This window comes from Hemiscyllium ocellatum, chromosome 20, assembly GCF_020745735.1.
Source record: "Hemiscyllium ocellatum isolate sHemOce1 chromosome 20, sHemOce1.pat.X.cur, whole genome shotgun sequence".
In the NCBI taxonomy this organism is placed as follows: Eukaryota; Metazoa; Chordata; class Chondrichthyes; order Orectolobiformes; family Hemiscylliidae; genus Hemiscyllium; species Hemiscyllium ocellatum.
Genome location: NC_083420.1, coordinates 55,403,570 through 55,421,817, shown reverse-complemented (window position 1 = coordinate 55,421,817; position 18,248 = coordinate 55,403,570). Strand labels below are relative to the sequence as shown.

Genomic DNA, 18,248 nt, shown 5'->3' with positions numbered 1-18,248 from the left:
GAAGAAAAACAAATAGCTTTCTATCATTTCCATTATTCTCATTCTTAATACGGTTTCAAATTGGAGAAAAGAGGTTGGCTTTTAACATGATTGAAAACTCACGATGTTCTTTTTCTGCTAGAATTCGGAAAAGTCAAGATGCTTCACTCAGCTTAATTAGTCAAAATAGAGAGAGTCAGAGAGATGTACAGCACGGAAGCAGACCCTTTGGTCCAACTCACCCGTGCCAACCAGGTGTTCGAAACTAATCTAGTCCCTTCTGCCAGCATTTGGCCCATATCTCTCTCAACCGTTCTATTCACATACCCATCCAGATGCCTTTTAAACGCTGCAATTGTACCAGCCCCCACCACTTCCTATGGCAGCTCATTCCATACACGCACCATTCCCTGTGAAAAAGCAGCCCTTTAGTCCCTTTTAAATCTATCGGCTCTCACCCTAAACCTATGCCCTCTAGTTGTGGACTCCCCCACACCAGGGAAAAAATCTGGACTACTTACCCTATCCATGCCTCTTATGATTTTATGAACCTCTAAGGACCATCCTTCAGCCTCAGATACTCCAGGGGAAAAAAGAAGCATAATGGTCCATGCGACCAGAAAACAAAAAGGTGCAGAGCTAGGCCATTCAGCCCTTCGAGTCTGGTTCACCAGCAAGATCACAGAATCTCTATAGCGGAAGCAGGCCATTCCATTCCTCACCGACCCTTCAAACAGCTTCCCCTCCCCACACCAATACCCTCCTACTCTCTCTCTGAAACCCTGCACTTCTCGTGACTAATACATCTAGCCTTCACACCCCTGGCCAGTATCGGGCAATTTAACATGGCCAATCTACCCTAAACTGCAAACCTTTGGACTGTGTGATGAAACCAGAGCACCTAGGGACATGGAGAATGTCTATGTGGAGCCTGCAGTCACCCAAGGGTGAAGTCGAACCCGGAAACCTGGTGTTGTGAAGCAGCAGTGCGAACCACTGAGCCACCGTGCCACCAGACCATCCTCAACTCCACTTTCCCATACCATAGCCCATACTTCCCTTAAAAGAATTAAAATATCTGTAAATCCAAATCTCGAACAATACTCAATGAACCAGCCTCCAATTCTCAAAAGGTCCACAGGTTCACTACGCACAGAAGAAATTCCTCAAGTGTCTTAAATAGACAACCCCTTATATTGAGATCATACAAGGGGAAAACAGCTCCTAAAACATCCTGAGGCCCCACAGAGGTATGAACTGGGATCGTCAGAGTCAAAGTCTAGAGTGCTGACCATTATTCACAAAGAGCTTTTCAATGTCCTTACAAGAATAGGAGGCAAAATCCAGACAAAAAGAAGCATGGAGTGAGGAGAAAAGCAGATTGAAGAAGAGATGGCAAAATATTGGGAGAATGAGATCAATTTGTAGGTCTACGATGGCCAAAAACTATTGAGCATGTAAGAAATAGCACAGGAGTGTGAGTGAAAGGCAAGGGCAAATTGGTATGTGAGAGTTTGCAGAAACAGTGAGAGGTCATGAAAAGACTACTAGTATTTTCAAAAAAGTATAGTGAGGGACAGGGGAGCCAGTGAACGCTTGCAAGGACACAAATGATGGCTGACAGAGGTTCACTAATGAGCTTGCCACTGAATATGTCAGCAGTTTTAGCTGACTTGGGACTTTTTCTAGGGTTGAAGTTGGAACAGCTAATGAGAACGGTGCTGGAGCCCAGACAGGTATTCTAAGCAATGAATAGGATCTGAGTTTTGAAGCTCAGGATCAAATAGGAACGACACGGATGAAAGAAGCGAGGGAGAACGCTAGAATTCAGACAGAGGAGCAAGTTTCTGGCAGGGGTCAGTCAATCAAGGGTTTATTCATCATAATATTTTTCCAAAATGTAAAGGTATCGCAATCCCAACACAGACTGATCTTTGTTCTGAAGCTGTTGCAATGGAAGATAATGATATCATAGTGCTCTGCATTAAAAACTGGATGTTAATTTGTTTCCTGAAAAATCAGGAAAAAAAGGAAATTTCAGAATTAAATTTAGAACCGGAAACTTTGTGGAAAGAGAGAGGAAGGATGTGTTTGTTCAAGAGGAGACAATCTCTACAGCGTTAGATGCCTGCTCACCACAGATCAGCCTCGCTAACCTACAGTTTCAGGGCTCTCAGCAAAGTGGGGATGGTATTGCACTCTCACTTGTTGTTACTTAAGCAACATTAACATCACACAGAGTTGAAATGGCAGCTGGTTCTTTCTCCAATGACCATGCCCAACATGAAAAGTTTCAGCATTTCCAGTTTTGTTACCACTGCCATCACAGTGTTTGGCATCATCAGATCCAACGTCACTGGCACAGTGCCCTCCATACCTGCAATACTGATTCTCTATATCTCCAAAATGCAAAGGTCAGACCGACACTATTGACCCATATCAGTGAACTGGGTAAAATGGTGGAGAGTTGAAAATGTGTTGCTGGTTAAAGCACAGCAGGTCAGGCAGCATCCAAGGAATAGGAAATTCGACGTTTCGGGCATAAGCCCTTCATCAGGAAACCGGGCTTATGCCCGAAACGTCGAATTTCCTATTCCTTGGATGCTGCCTGACCTGCTGTGCTTTAACCAGCAACACATTTTCAACTGTGATCTCCAGCATCAGCAGACCTCATATTTTACCCTAAAATGGTGGAGAAGCAAGTCTGGCAGCATTTGTGGAAAGAGAAACAAAGCTATGACTTGACTTTCTATTGTCACGTACTGAAGTAAAGTGAAAGATTTCATTTTGCGTGCAGTACAGGCAGATCAAACCAAAGATCATAGGGTGATATAGCAAGGAATACAAAGTTACTCAAAACTGCATAAGAAGCAAGATCAACATGAGATTTGAAATTTGAGAGGTCCTTTCAGAAGTCTAATTACAGCAGGAAAATAGCTGTTTTTGAACCATTTGGTATGTGTGTTTGAGCTTCTGTATCTTAACAGAGTCAGAGAGGTACAGCATGGAAACAGACCCTTCGGTCCAACCCGTCCATGCCGACCAGATATCCCAACCCAATCTGGTCCCACCTGCCTACCACTCTGTGTGAAAAAGTTGCGCTTTAGGTCATTTTTATATCTTTCCCCTCTCACCCTAAACCTATGCCCTCTAGTTCTAGACTTCCTGACCCCAGGGAAAAGACTTGGCCTATTTACCCTATCCATGCCCCTCAATTTTGTAAACCTCTAAGGTCACCCCTCAGCCTCCGAAGCTCCAGGGAAAACAGCCCCAGCCTGTTCAGCCTCTCCCTATAACTCAAATCCTCCAACCCTGGCAACATCCTTGTAAATCTTTTCTGAACCCTTTCAAGTTTTACAACATCTTTCCAGTAGGAAGGAGACCAGAATCGAACGCAATATTCCAACAGTGGCTAACCAATGTCCTGTACAGCCGCAACATGACCTCCCAACTCCTGTACTCAATACTCTGACCAATAAAGGAAAGCATACTAAACACCTTCTTCACTATCCTATCTACCTGCGACTCCACTTTCAAGGAGCTTTGAACCTGCACTCCAAGGTCTCTTTGTTCAGCAATACTCCCTAGGACCTTACCATTAAGTGTCTAAGTCCTACTAAGATTTGCTTTCCCAAAATGCATCACCTCGCATTTTTCTGATTTAAACTCCATTTGCCACTTCTCTGCACATTGGCCCATCTGGTCAAGATTCTGTTGTAATCTGAGGTAACCCTCTTCGCTGTCCACTACACCTCCAATTTTGGTGTCATCTGCAAACTTACTAACTGTACCTCTTATGCTCGCATCCAAATCATTTATGTAAATGACAAAAAGTAGTGGACCCAGCAGCGATTCTTGTGGCACTCCACTGGTCACAGGCCTCCAGTCTGAAAAACAACCCTCCACCACCACCCTCTGTCTTCTACCTTTGAGCCAGTTCTGTACCCAAATGGCTAGTTCTCCCTGTATTCCATGCGATCTAACCTTGCTAATCAGTCTTCCATGGGGAACCTTGTTGAACACCTTACTGAAATCCATATAGATCACATCTACCTCTCTGCCCTCATCAATCCTCTTGTTACTTCTTCAAAAAATTCAATCAAGTTTGTGAGACATGATTTCCCACTCACAAAGCCATGTTGACTATCCCTAATCAGTCCTTGCCTTTCCAAATACATGTACATCCTGTCCATCAGGATTCCCTCCAACGACTTGCCCACCACTGACATCAGGCTCACTGATCTGTAAATCCCTGGCTTTTCCTTACCACCTTTCTTAAACAGTGGCACCATGTTAGCCAACCTCCAGTCTTCCAGCACCTCACCTATGACTGTCGATGGTGCAAATATCTCAGCAAGAGGTCCAGCAATCACTTCTCTAGCTTCCCACAGAGTTCTAGGGAACACCTGATCAGGTCCTGGGGAATTATCCACCTTTATGCTTTTCAAGACATCCAGCACTTCCTCCTCTGTAATTTGGACATTTTGCAAGGTGTCACCATCTAATGTTTGGTATGATTCTTTTTTCAGAATGGGGTAAAATGATCACAGCATGGAAATAGATGGTGATTCTGTCAAGTTCACATTGCATGTGCCCACACACATTGATAAACATACTCAGTCATCTGGAAAACGTGAACAGTAATGATCTTAGTTGATTCGCCACTCTGCAAAAACTGAGAGAAGCAAGTGCATTGGCCGATACTTCTACAACTGAACAAATGACAGGGAACCTCAATCTCATTAGGGAAATCCACGATTGTGTTCAACAAAAGTCAATTACACTCTTCAAAATAACCGTACTAAAAATTGTCAGAGCTTGGAGCACCGGGTTAGTCTTCACTGGGTCATGTGGAGGCCAACACTCAGAGGGACCACCATGTTGCCAACCTGCACTGTACACTTTCAGTAGCTGAAGCCCCTTCCTTCATAAGGAAGCAGCTTCGTTCCGAAAACGTTCATGAACATTTGTGTTTAATTAAACCTGTGGTAAAGTGGCCCCTTTACTTCCTGCTCATCTTCTGCTCAGTTTTCTTCCGAGGAGATGGAAAAAGGTTCTGTTGTCCAGAATTTCAGACAACCGAGTGTATCTGGCTGCAAACATTTAAAATAACCGCAATATTTCGCCTAGTTCTTTCTCTGATCTATTCCAATCAGGAGCAGAAACAAACAATTACTTTCTGAGGAGTCTTGCTGTAAAAATGGCTCAAATTGCAGTTGCTTCAAGATCACTGCAATTACAGAAACAAAATCCTGTTGCAGAACCTCATTAAAATGTCAGACTTGCAAAATAAAATTCTAATATTATTCACTCTTATCCACTTCAGTGGCGGTTTCTTCAGATCCCTCCCTGGATTTTGGGGCTTTCATTAAATATAGCATTTGAATTTTTCTCATTACACAGAAGGGGCAAACAAAAGAGATAAAATTGGTGTTTCTGATAGCAAATTCTGATGGCCACAAATTTCATTAACATTGGATAAGTTCCCCAGTGTAATAAAGTAATCCTTTTAAAACTGGAAGAAATACAGTGGTGTGGTGAAACAGTAAAATTTACATTAGGAAAGTTAGCAGCAAGTCCATAAAACAGGTCCCATTATACTGGATAAGTTATACCGTCAGCAATAAAGTAGAGGGATTTATAATGAACCAAGATCTCTCAATTATCTCTTCCTAACAAAAGCCATGTGTCACAGAAAGTTAATAGTTGCGACAAAGACAGACAGAGACCCTAAATCTAAAAGTTTATACAACAGCAACAGCGTGTAGATTATGGAGGTACTAACCAAACAGTTATCCCTATGGACAATACCAATCCATTTGTGGGAACAAAAGACAAGTTGATGGATTATGATTCACCGACATTTTTTTAAACCATTCAGTTGTTTCAAAAGACCACCTTTGTTTGACTGCAGAAGGATTACTGCTGCCTGTTCAAATTCTGCTCCCAAATTCTTTAAGAAGATTATTCAGAAGCAAACACGTTTCATCTGCTCCATTAGCCGTAATCCCCCAGATTCTCCTCTGACAGTTGACTTTGAAGTCTGATTTGCTTTTCATATCACAAAATGTCAAACATCCACAGGGGAAAAAGAAAAAGTTGGATTCTTTCAGCAGAAGTTTTGTGCCTTGAAACTGTGTGGTTTATCTTTTTAAATGATACATTCATGCCCAAGCAGACCTCTAGCCAACTTTACGCTGACAGAAATATCGTCTTGTTACTGCTTTTATGTCAAGATCAATTAGTGACTCCACAATAGTGCAATTATAAAAAAATGGGGGTGATAAAAAGATTTCTTTCTGGTTCATGGGACGTGTGCATTCCTGGCAAGGCTGATGTATTACTCATCTCTTCTTGTCCTCGCCATGATGATGGTGCAGATACAATCTTCTTTTCCAAACTACCGGGAAAAGATGATCTTATTCTGATAGGTACAAAACTAATTACCAAGGCTGATCAGTCTCTGAAGGTTCTGCTACAAACAGGACAATAGATAATTAGGCTTTGGCCAAGTTTTTTTTAAAAAAGATTAGATTCCCTACAGTATGGAAACAGACCCCTTTGGACCAACCAGTCCACACCGACCCAGACCCATTTCCCTCTGTCTAATGTATCTAACATTATGGCCAATTTAGCACGGCAAATTCACCTGACCTGCACACAGGAGGAAACCAGAGCACCTGGAGGAAACCCACGCAGACACGGGGAGAAAGTGCAAACTCCACACAGACAGTTGCCAGAGGCTGGAATTGAACCTGGGACCATGGTGCTGTGAGGCAGCAGTGCTACCCACTAAGCCACCATGCCACCCCAAAGTTGTTGGCTGAGGTACTCTTCTTAATGTTTTCTTTCTGCCTCTGAAATGCACTTGGCTTTTGAAGGAAGACATCTAGCTCTTTGATTTGTTTTCTAATAGAATCCCTTCAGGCCACCAGGTCCAACAAGTACACACCAACCCTCCGAAGTGTAACTCACTCAGACCCAATCCCCTACCCTATTATTCTACATTTCCCCTGCCTCATGCACCTAACCTATACATCCCTGAACTCTATGGGTAATTTAGCATGGCCAATTCACCTGAGGAAACCAGAGCACTTGAAGGCAACGCATGGAGACATGGGGAGAACGTGCAAACTCCACACAGACAGTCACCCGAGGCTAGGATTGGACCTGGGTCCAGGATCAAACCCGGGTCCCTGGTGCTGTGAGACTAACCGCTGAGCCACCACATCACCTCCGGGCTGTTAAAGAGATCCCAAATGCAGATCCAGCAACAAGAAAAAATGGCAATAAAAAGGTCAAAGTCAGGATGCTGCATGGTTTGAACAGAAACAGGAGTTGGTGTTCCCATGTTCTTCAAATTGGTAGAGGTCATGGGTTAGGGCGGTGGCATGAAACGGCCTGGGGTGAATTAAAGCAAGAGGTTGTAGACTGTTCATACTGCTGCTACTATGCATAAGTGAAGAGGCAGTGAATGCTGAAAGTGATGAATGTGATTCCAATCAAGTGGGCAGCTTTGACCTGGATGATGTGCATCTTGCACGTTGTTGGAGCTGCACTCATCCAGGTACATAGACACTATTCCATGACATGACTCAATTGTCCTGTGCACATGGCTGACAGGCTTTGGGGAGTCAAGTCAGAAATTCATTGCTGCAGAATTCCCAGCCCACATTGTTTACATGGCTGGTCCAGTTCAGCTTCTGGTCACTGGTCATCCCCAGGATCTGAACACAGGGGACAAATGATAACATGTCTCTGATTGGAGATATTTATTGGTTGGAACCTGTGTGATACAAATCCTTTATTTGCCATTTATCAACATAAGCCTGGTGTCCAAGTGATGCAGTATGCGGGACGGACCCCTTCAGTGCCCAGTGAGTAGCGATTGGTTCTGAACATGTTGCATTCAACCACCAACACCTAGACTTACAGTCAGAGATGTACAGCACAGAAACATACCCTTCGGTCCAACTCGGCCATGTCAACCAGACATCCTAACCTAAACTAGTCCCATTTGCCACCACTTGGGCCATATCCCTCTAAGTTAGAGTGGTGCTGGAAAAACACAGCAGGTCAAGCAGCATCCGAGGAGCTGGAAAATCAATGTTTCGGGCTTTTGCTCCTCGGATGCTGCCTGACCTGCTTTGCTTTTCTAGCACCACTCTAATCTTGACTCTGATCTCTAGCATCTGCAGTCCTCACTTTTGCCCATATCCCTCTAAACACTTCCTATTCATATACCCATCCAGATGCCTCACTTCTGGCTTTATAATAAAGAAAAGGTCATTGATGGAGCATCTGAAGATGGTCTGGCTGAGGACACGATCCTGAGGGACTGGGACTAAAAGAACCAACCACCAATTATCACAGCCACCTTCCTTTATGTAGTTCATGGCTCCAACCAATGGAATTCCTGGCCCCCCCGAGAGCTGAATTTTCCTCAGGCTTTTTTTGATCCTATACCTCTCCTCCCCACTGTTCATTTTAGCACCAAGCCTATAATGAGGATGGGAGCAATGTTTAGGCCATAATAGGCAAGCAGCCCAGATCCCAATGAATGGCCATAGGTCAGCAGTCCCAGATCTTAGTTGCCCAGTTAAGAGGAAGCAGATGTGGTGGACTTTGTCGTAGACAGGCAATGTTGGATTCTCACTGATTCTCTATCCAGCAGGTGAGACCACACTTACTCATGTTAAACACCCCCCCTTGTGTACAAAAAATGGTAAATTCCAATGACTTTAATTTTTAGGGCTGACATGGAACTGAGAATCTGCACAATCAGCCCTCCAATGTTTCTACCTCATGTAAAGTAATATCCCCTTCCATTAGCCTATGTCAACACATAGCAGTTTCTAAATACATATGCAATAATATTTAATTACATCACCATTCACTTTAAAATCAATTCACAGGGCAGCGTGAGACAATTTGAATGTTATCAGACAGTTAATTGACTATGTATAGCAGAGAGGAGCAGGCTGGTCCCCAAGATTAAAATACCTCAGAATGAAATAACTTCAACATTCATACAACAGACTTTGCCAAAACATCACCTTACAGAATATTGGAATTTACTAGGTACTACCAGAGTGAGGTTTGTGCAGAGTAGTATAAATTGGAAGATTTTTTGTATCCTGACGCGAGTAAGAATACTAATTGTGCTGCAACTTACAGAAGTTGTATTACAAATTGTATACCGTGACTTTGAACTGAAGTGACCACTTGACATTTACAGAGTGACTCGGAGAACAATTTAAATGTTTCAGATATAACTCGAGTTTAGTGAATTGCAGAATTTAGTAAATCCAAATCTCTTCACTATCTCTAAAGTAAAACACTATAGAGATTCAAAAAAAATGTTGGCATGTCCTTCTTCGATTTGTAATCTCATGACAAGGCCTCCACAACCAGTGCTTGTGTTTGGCTATGGAAAATAAGTTAGAATGGAATGTGACAAAAGTCATGTGCGTATAGTTGAGTGGCTGAACGAACCCAGTGAGTTTCTATTTGTTCAATCGAGGAACCAACTTCAGGGGCAGTAAACCCTATTCCTTAGGTGCCTTCATTTGTAGAGTCCAAGACAAAAACTATTTGCTTAACAAAGGAAAATTCTCCAAAAAGACAAGACAAGGGTTGACTATATTTCCCAAGAGATAAAAGAAATTGCAAGGAGGGGTCTCAAAGGGCAATGAATGAGTCCCCCACTGAGTGAAAAGCAGGCAGTATGTTACCTGCTGATGAGAATGATTTCTTTGGTGAGTGAGGCACAGACCATCTCAGTCAGCACTCAATTGCTGCGTCCAACAGTTATGCAGCATAGACAAACTCCATCAAAAGTCTGCAGTGGAAGATCAGTCTGTTATCAGCCTGGCCATGGATCACAAATCTTCAGAAGGGGATAGAAGAGTGCAACAAAATGGCGGCAACACTGTACTCCAACATCCGGCCAGGATTGGTCAGCTTCTGCAGCTCTCGCCACCCCAACAGGGAGAGGCGCTGTAACCCTTCCTCAGAATGACAGCATTGGTCCACTCAGCCTTGCCATTGTTTATTATCCTTGCTAAAGCAGCTGGCCAGGCCTGTCAGCTCAGACTGACACTGACAGGTCCAAAGTACAGTGGGAAATTGATCTCTTGTGCTCAGATTCATCAGTGTAAGTTCTACCATCCATCAGACACCTTGTTTGTAGAGTTGGGCAAAGCCACTTGGACAGACAGAGGCAGGTGGAAGACAGACAGAGGGAATGCATTGGTTTGGTCACGAGGACATGGGAAGTAGGAGAATACGCATTGTGCTTGAATGAGTTCTGGAAGGACATGAGGGACATGGATAGGATAAATAGACATGGTATTTCCCCTGGGCAGGGAGAATCCAGAACTAGAGGACATAGGTTTAGGGTGAAAGGAGAAAGATATAAAGGAGACCTAAGGGGCAACTTGTTCACAAAAAGGGTGGTGCACATATGGGATGAGCTGCCCTAGGAAGTGGTGGAGGCTGGTACATTAGAGCATTTAAAAAGGCAGCTAGATGGGAATATGAATATGAAGAGTTTAGAGGGATATGGGCCAAATGCTGGCAAATGGGATTGGATTAATTTAGGATATCTGGTCAGCATGGATGAGTTGGACTGAAGGGTCTGTTTCTGTGCTGCACATCTCTATGACTATGACAGCCAGAGTCAGGCTTCTCCTCAGATGGCAAGCTTCTACCAATGGTGAGAGCACGCACCATTCATTTGACACGAAGATTCTCAGAACCCACTTGCTGAATATGGAGGATGCAAGAGCAGTCCCAACATAAAAGACCTCGTTTATGGATGTCAGTGATAATCTCATGTGGCAGCATAGACTTCCTAATGTGCTTGTCCACTGTTGACAGACTGGCGTCACCAAAGGAGGTGGACTTGTGGCCTTGTTGCCCAGTAGCCACCCTCTGTTTACCACTTTGATGCTAATAGAGATGCACAGCGGACAAGAACAACCCTGCTGGTTCTGGTAAAGATTGAAGTGTAGTGCCAATCAATACTTGGTGATGGGATCCAGCCTCTGCATGGAAGAAAATATAACCAGGAGATTAGAATCTCCTCAGTTCAAGGACGCCTCAGAGCTGGCTGGCCACAACCAGTGTACTGTGCACTAGTAAATAAAGGGTTGACATGGCCTCTGTGCAGTTATCTTACATACTGATGCATCCATGTCAGAAATCTCAAAGAATAAAAGGTTTTTCAACACCTGTCACACATTCTCTCTAGACTTCTGCAACTTTAAAAATGAGCTACCAAAAGCAACAAACACTTAGAATCATAGCAACAGCTGAAAGAGTCAACTAACTTTGGAGAAACAAACAGTGATGCTGATGTTGTTACTACTGCTGAAGACATGTCAGGCTTTACAGGGCTAAGAGCTCACATTAGCTGGACCATTAAGCTGACACCAAATCAGCTTCCCATGCTGACTGATGTCTTGTTCTGCATGTGTCCGACAAGCATGAAGGTGGTGGCTCTCTGGAATTCTCAGTCCCAGAGGAGGCTAGCGATCAAGTGCATTCAAGCCAGTGATCTATGTCATAAAACCTACAAGTGGATATGGAGATCGTGCAGAAAAAGTTAAGTTTATGGTCTTGAAGGACAGTGGGCTGTTAAAAGAAGACTGAATTGGTCCCCGCCCACTTCTTTGACTTTCAGGATTGTTCACTGACCAAAACGATATAATTTTGGATCTCAAACAATACCTCGAACACTCAACCAAGAGGTGCTACCTAGTCCAATTACAGACCTTTCAGGTTTCAAAGTACTCCTGGGAAAAGACTCATTATCAACACCAGCTCAACTCAGTCACTGGTGAAATAAAAGAATCGTTAAGAGCAGCACATGGCCAGATTGCACAGTGAATGACAGAAATTCAGATTTGACTCCAATAGAAATATAACTCCAAACTGACTGGAACAATGGTCAACAAGCAAAACTATTCACCATAAAGTGGTAAACTATATAAGTATAGGTGCAATGATCCAATCTGAATTTGATAATTTCAGCTCCTTAAAAATACTCTTGCTATAAAACATTGCAAATGATAACATTGCTTTCTATGTTAAAGAAACCAAGCATTCAAAAAGAAAGGAGGCAATTTATTGAATTATATACATTAAAACAGTGATTACACCAATAAAAGTGTTTAACATTGTGGAGGAGATTTGATCATGTGTTTTGCATCATGTGATGTTTTCCCGACCTCCCCCCACCCCCTCCCTGGATATCAAAATGGTGGATGAATCATCCTCAATCTCAAAAGCGCGCCACCCGTTTCCAGAGCAAAAAATTGTTAGAAATATCTCACCCTAGAAATAGCCAAAATATATCATTTGCCATATTAAAACATTATTTCAAAAGGACACTATGATCTGAACTCAGCAAATGAAAATAATTTCACACATGTATTCAAAGTGCAACTTGAGACCTGTGGCAAATCTCCAATGCTCAGGGGTTGAGAGCTTCCAGCTTACGAAAATATTTCTCACACGCCCTTTTTTTAAATGCTAAAACACAGAAGTCTTTGGTTGCAATTGGGAAATATGGAATAAACATGCTTACCTTTCTCCTCAATTACCACTGCTGGAGTCAACAACCTCACCAAGTCTTAAAGGACATGTAGTTAGTAGGGATTCACTGTACCAACACTGGTGCTTTGAGTGAGTTTTATTTTTCACAAATCCACTCTCTTCTTCCACACCAGCTTCCGTTCGCACTGACAAGTTCAAACTGGTTTCATTCAGCAAGCTGACAGCCAAACTTTTCTTTTGAGCAATTGTGAAAAAAAAAGCCCTAAAAAGTCATGATGTTACTTCCAACTGAGGCTTTTTGAAACTGCAACAAATCCTTCCAAAATAACATAGGGTCTAGATTCATGGCAAAGGCCACAATGTAAACCCTTCCCATCCAGGAATCTCTCGATGCGCTATCATTTGCTAAATGCACCAACAGCGCTGTGAAAGGCAGACTCTTTTTGTGGCTTGCATGCATTTAATCATTGCCATGGCTGAATAAGATACCCACTGTACTTACAGTCTGCTGGACAACAAAAGAATCTCACAGCCAACTCAAAATAAACTTTAAAAAAAGAAAGCCACACACTGCCCCAAATGGTACAGATGACTGGACTTGATTACAGATTAACAAGAATAGTCAGGAGGACAAAACACTTAGTCATCGCTACAATGAGCTCATTTGTTCACTGGCATCTCACGTTGGCTTGTTTTGATCATCTAATCATATTTTAACTTTTTCTCCCCTTCCTTTCTGAAGCCCTCTGTGCAAAAAGGTGCCCAGAATTAAATCGGCTGGGACTTCTCACAGGACAGATGGGAGCATCCGCTACAATTACTCATGGTGCAAAGTTAGGGCACATAGTTAAAACTGGATTTGAGAGATGAAGACACGTGCCGCTATGAAACAACTCTTAATAAAAAGAATTGTACAGCCCCCACACTGTGGAAATAGGCCGATTGGGTCCACACCAACCCTCCAAACAACATCCCACCCAGATTCACCCCTTCTTATCCCACCCTGTAACCCTGTATTTCCCATGGCTAATCCACTTAACCTGCACACGATGGGCAATTTAGCACGGCCAATCCACCCAACTGGCACATTTTTGGACTGTGGGAGGAAACCAGAGCACCCAGAGGAAAATCACACAGATACAGGGAGACTTTAGAAACTCCTCACAAATAGACAGACAGACAGGCAGACAGACAGACAGTCACCCAAGAGTGGAATCAAACCCAGACCCCTGGTGCTGTGAGCTGAAAATGTGTTGCTGGTTAAAGCGCAGCAGGTCAGGCATCCAAGGAACAGGAAATTCGACGTTTTGGGAGGGCTTTTGCCCGAAACATCAAATTTCCTGCTCCTTGGATGCTGCCTGACCTGCTGCGCTTTAACCAGCAATACATTTTCAGCTCTGATCTCCAGCATCTGCAGACCTCACTTTTTACCCCTGGTGCTGTGAGGCAGCAGTGCTAACCACTGAGCCACCATGTCACCTCTTAAGTGAGGTCATATTAATAAAAACACTGATTTGGTATAAGAAAATTTGATGTCAGCACAGATGAATAATGGTGCTGCCCAGAAAAGGCATATATGTTTTTGATTCAATTATAGACTAGCTTTCGCAGTCAGTTATAGAGTGTGCACGTTTGAAATGGGTACTGTCTCTGAATTGGCGAATGTGGGTACTGCAGCTGCTGGAGATTAGAGTAGTGCTGGAAAAGCACAGCAGGTCAGGCAACATCTGAGGAGCAGGAAAATTAATGTTCCAGGCAAAAGCCCTTCATCAGGAATGAGGCTGGGAGCCTCAGGGGATGGAGAGATAAATGAGAGGGGCTGGGGCTGAGGGAAGGTAGCTGAGAGTGCAATAGGTGGATGGAGGTGGGGTAAAGGTGATAAGTCGGAGAGGAGGGTGGAGTGGATAGGTGGGAAGGAAGATGGACAGGTGGGACAGGTCATGATGGCAGTGCTGAGCTGGAAGATTGGAACTGGGGTAAGGTGGGGGAGGGGAAATGACCTGTCTCTATATTAGATAGTTTAAAAGTGAGTTTTGTTCTGGAGACAGACATACAAACTTCTAGTTTCAATGTAAGCTATATCATTCACAAGAATACAGCAACTACATCCACTCAGCAAGTCAAAAAGTACTCAAGCTTGTAAAAAATGTCATTATTGACATTGCATTAATTTCCTTTCAGAAAACAAAGAGTTAACATCAGTTTCGCACAGTGCATGCATACACTATTCAATCCAACACTTGCAACATCATTTAGAAATGCATTTCACTTACAACCAATAGCAAATAACAATGAGTGAACTCCAACAGCAATATATCAGTTCGGAGTGTAAATTCAGGTCTCTCCTTCTCCAATGACAGTGGTTCTATTTTGAACAGGTTGCGTTGAATCTAAAATGTTTAAGTTCCAGATATCCGAGTGATCTGTACAACATCACTGGAGCCAGGGGTTTCAGTGCAGTTAAAGGCAAGCAGCCAACACAAGCCAGGGATCCAGGTCAAAAATAAATGATTACACATTATGTTAGAATGATGCAACTCCAATGGCCTCAAAGAAACCCTACCCTTTACAGTCTGCTATTCTTCTTCAGAGTTCAAACCATTCCTTCTAGGCCCAGTTCTTGTTTTGGTTAGAAGAATCCAGCAGCGTAATATGATAATTGAAATATTTCAACCTTATATCAGGACAATTTTCACACAAATAAAAAATTAATGCACTTTCCAGATCTCAAATGTCTTGTTGACATTCACCACCTGCACAGAGTGACAGGGGCACTGGATGCCAGGCTGAACCCACAACATTTCTGTTGTCAAGCACTAGTAGGTAGGCAAGTACCATTTCTCTAACCCACAAACATATGGGCCACATGCTTAGCAGTCATGCGTAGCTCCAATAAATACCGGCTTCCAAAGGCACTATCCTGGAGATCACCATCCCTCTGAATACACTTGTACGGTTACACTCTAAGTGAAATGATCTGTTACCGCACTGCAAGCTCCAATGTGCGGTTCAGAACTACTCTTTTTTAAAAAAAAACTTTGCCTTCAATTCTGCACAGCATTCAGATCTGGCTTGGATCCAAAGTTCCTACCTTGGATCAATATCTGCTAACTCAGCAGAGCTCGTTAGTCTGTGCAATTAGGTTTATAGAGTTGCTGATCCAAGATCAATTTTTATCCTCATCGCTATCCTGTTATAACCCCTCATCCCAGCAACTTGCTAAAGAGGAAAATGAAACAGGATGTAAACAGGCTTACTGATGCATTATTACTTGATCGCACCCACAACATCTACTCTATTATGAAAACAACAAATGCTGGAGATCGCAGCGGGTCAGGCAACATCCATGGAGAAATCCAGCTAGGTAACTGTGTTGTGTGGAGTTTGCACATTCTCCCCCTGTCTACATGGGCTTCCTCTGGGTTTCCCGGTTTCCTCCCACAATCCAAAGATGTGCAGGTTAGGTGAAATGGCCAAGCTAAATTGCCCATAGCATTCAGGGATGTGTAGGTTGGGTGCATTAGTCAGGGGTAAATATACGGTAGGGGAATGGGTCTGGGTGGGTTACTCTCCGGAGGGTCGGCGTGGGCTTGTTGGGCTGAAGGGCCTGTTTTCACACTGTATGGATTCTGAGAGAGCAAGCTAACGTTTCCAGTGAAGGTGGCACATCAGAGCCATAGAATGTATTGCATGGAAACAGACCCTTCGGTCCAACCCGTCCATGCCAACCAGATATTCCAATCCAATCTAGTCCCACCTGCCAGCACTCGGCCCATATCCTTCCAAACCCTTCCTATTCAAGCGGAAGTGTGGAAGGACAGTATTTATGGTATAGTTTGGGGGTCGTGGTCAGGGTAGTGCGTGGAGAGTGCTGGTGGAGAACTGCTGTCCCTCCACATTTCATTTCAGCTATGATAAATCATCTTGACTCAAAACGTTAGCTTGCTCTCTCTCCATGGATGCTGTCTGTGACCTCCAGCTTTTGTTTTCAGTACAGATTGCAGCATCTGCAGCAATCAGTTTCTCCTCTATTATCCCTGGAGTGCCTCATTAAGGGTCGAAGAAGAGATTCCCCTTTGATGTGAGCTGAAGGATGTAGTGGGGCAAGAATTTCTGAAGACCCCCATACCACCAACACTGACTGAATTCAGTTCCAGGAAACAACAGGACATTGTGCCCGACAGCCCAATTAGCCTGCTCCTTTGCTGGAGATCAGCACAAATTATATCATTCATTCATTCATTAATAAGCTCAAAGCTTGTCAAAAGGACCCACTGCATCTTGCAAATCAAGATGAAAGGGAGGCCTGCACTGTGCTGACTTATTTATTGCAGTCCACACACAATTGCCCCACTTAAAGACCATACTTTAGAATCCACAAGATTGAAACTACAATAATATTCCCAAACAGCTACAGAGAGTCAAGTTCATGTTTTATTTCTAGAAGTCATGATGTTCTGTGTTTCCTGCTTCCCAGGTAACAGCCAACTCCTCAGAGGGAAAAGGTTCACTTCCCCATCCTTCATCTGAACGCTGAGTTCTGACAAAAAAAGAAAAACATATCAAGCGCTCGAGTAACCACAGTGAAGTGCCAGCTGGTGTGGGGTCCCTGAGAAAGCTGCACTCATTTCCTGACAGAAACCTGCACTCTGGATCAAGCCCTATAAAGTCAGCAGGCACGAAGCACAAGTGAACCAAGGTCTGAAAATGTTCAAAAAAAGTGCAGAGTCAGCAGAAGCCTGCAGTGTCCAGCAAAAACCAAACTCTGAGCTTCCTTTTTCAGGTTCACTGGTTCTCAGGCACTAAACCCGGCAACTGCTGCTTTACAATCCTCACTGCAGTTTTTAAGGGGGAGGATGGCAAAGCAAGGGATAAAAGAAGTAAAACTGGCAAATTGTGACAGGTGAAAATTTGGTGCAGGCTAATGACCGAATACCACCTATTAGAAAATTCACAGCGCAAACCATTCCAATCCTACATTCATATCCGTCAGGAACAAAAATAAAGAACGATCGAAACAGCATGTAAAACTGACAAAATAACCAAACAAATCCAGTGCCAAGACCCAAACATCCAGTGGCCAGACCATCACGAGAATTGCCAAATTCCCAGGAATGTTGAGAGGCAGTAATTCAAACTAACGTGTGGTACAGTATGAGGGACTGAAATTCATGTCTGCAGCCAAATTGTCTGAAACCAGAATCTACAGTAAGCTAGATGAGCACCATTCCCATCGTGTAAGTGAACTATGTTCAGCTCCTCTATTATTAGATGCCTTAAAAATCTCCAGAGATATAGCCAGCAACACAAAACAACTCTTGGCAATGAATATTGCACCAGTTATAGCACTGCAGTCTGGAAACAGGACCATGCTGACAGTCTCGAGTTTCAACAAGAGAAGCTGTCAGAATTCATTCGTCTAAAAATTTAAGTCCAGTTTTAAGAGACAATTTTACATGTAGTGCATGCATCCATATTAATAAATGGGGAAATGGAGATAAAATGCCAAATAACGCCTGAAGTAAAAACACCAAGCAGCAATGGATTTCATTTCCAATGTAATATGCAGCATTGCACAATGCTATCTTGTGCTGCAACATTTTAACATTCAGGCAGAACTCTTTCAATATGACCCGCATCAATTTAACAAAGTGAAATATTAATGCACCTCTTCTGCTTTGTTAATAGATAGAGAAAACACTGGGGAA

The 18,248-nt window shown here is 43.2% G+C and overlaps 1 protein-coding gene across 2 annotated transcripts in view; it reads right to left on the bottom strand.

The window, feature by feature from the left end:
• The window catches only part of LOC132825531 (inactive rhomboid protein 1-like), a 366,299-nt gene that overhangs the window by 289,740 nt on the left and 58,311 nt on the right, over positions 1–18,248 (bottom strand). Inside the window, exon 1 of one of the 2 annotated variants that reach the window (XM_060840892.1) lies at positions 12,572–12,734. The exons of the other annotated variant lie outside the window; for it this stretch is intronic. The gene's annotated coding sequence lies outside the window, so the exon portion shown is untranslated. Of the gene's footprint in view, positions 1–12,571; positions 12,735–18,248 lie in introns of those variants that run through there. 2 annotated transcript variants of the gene reach the window in all.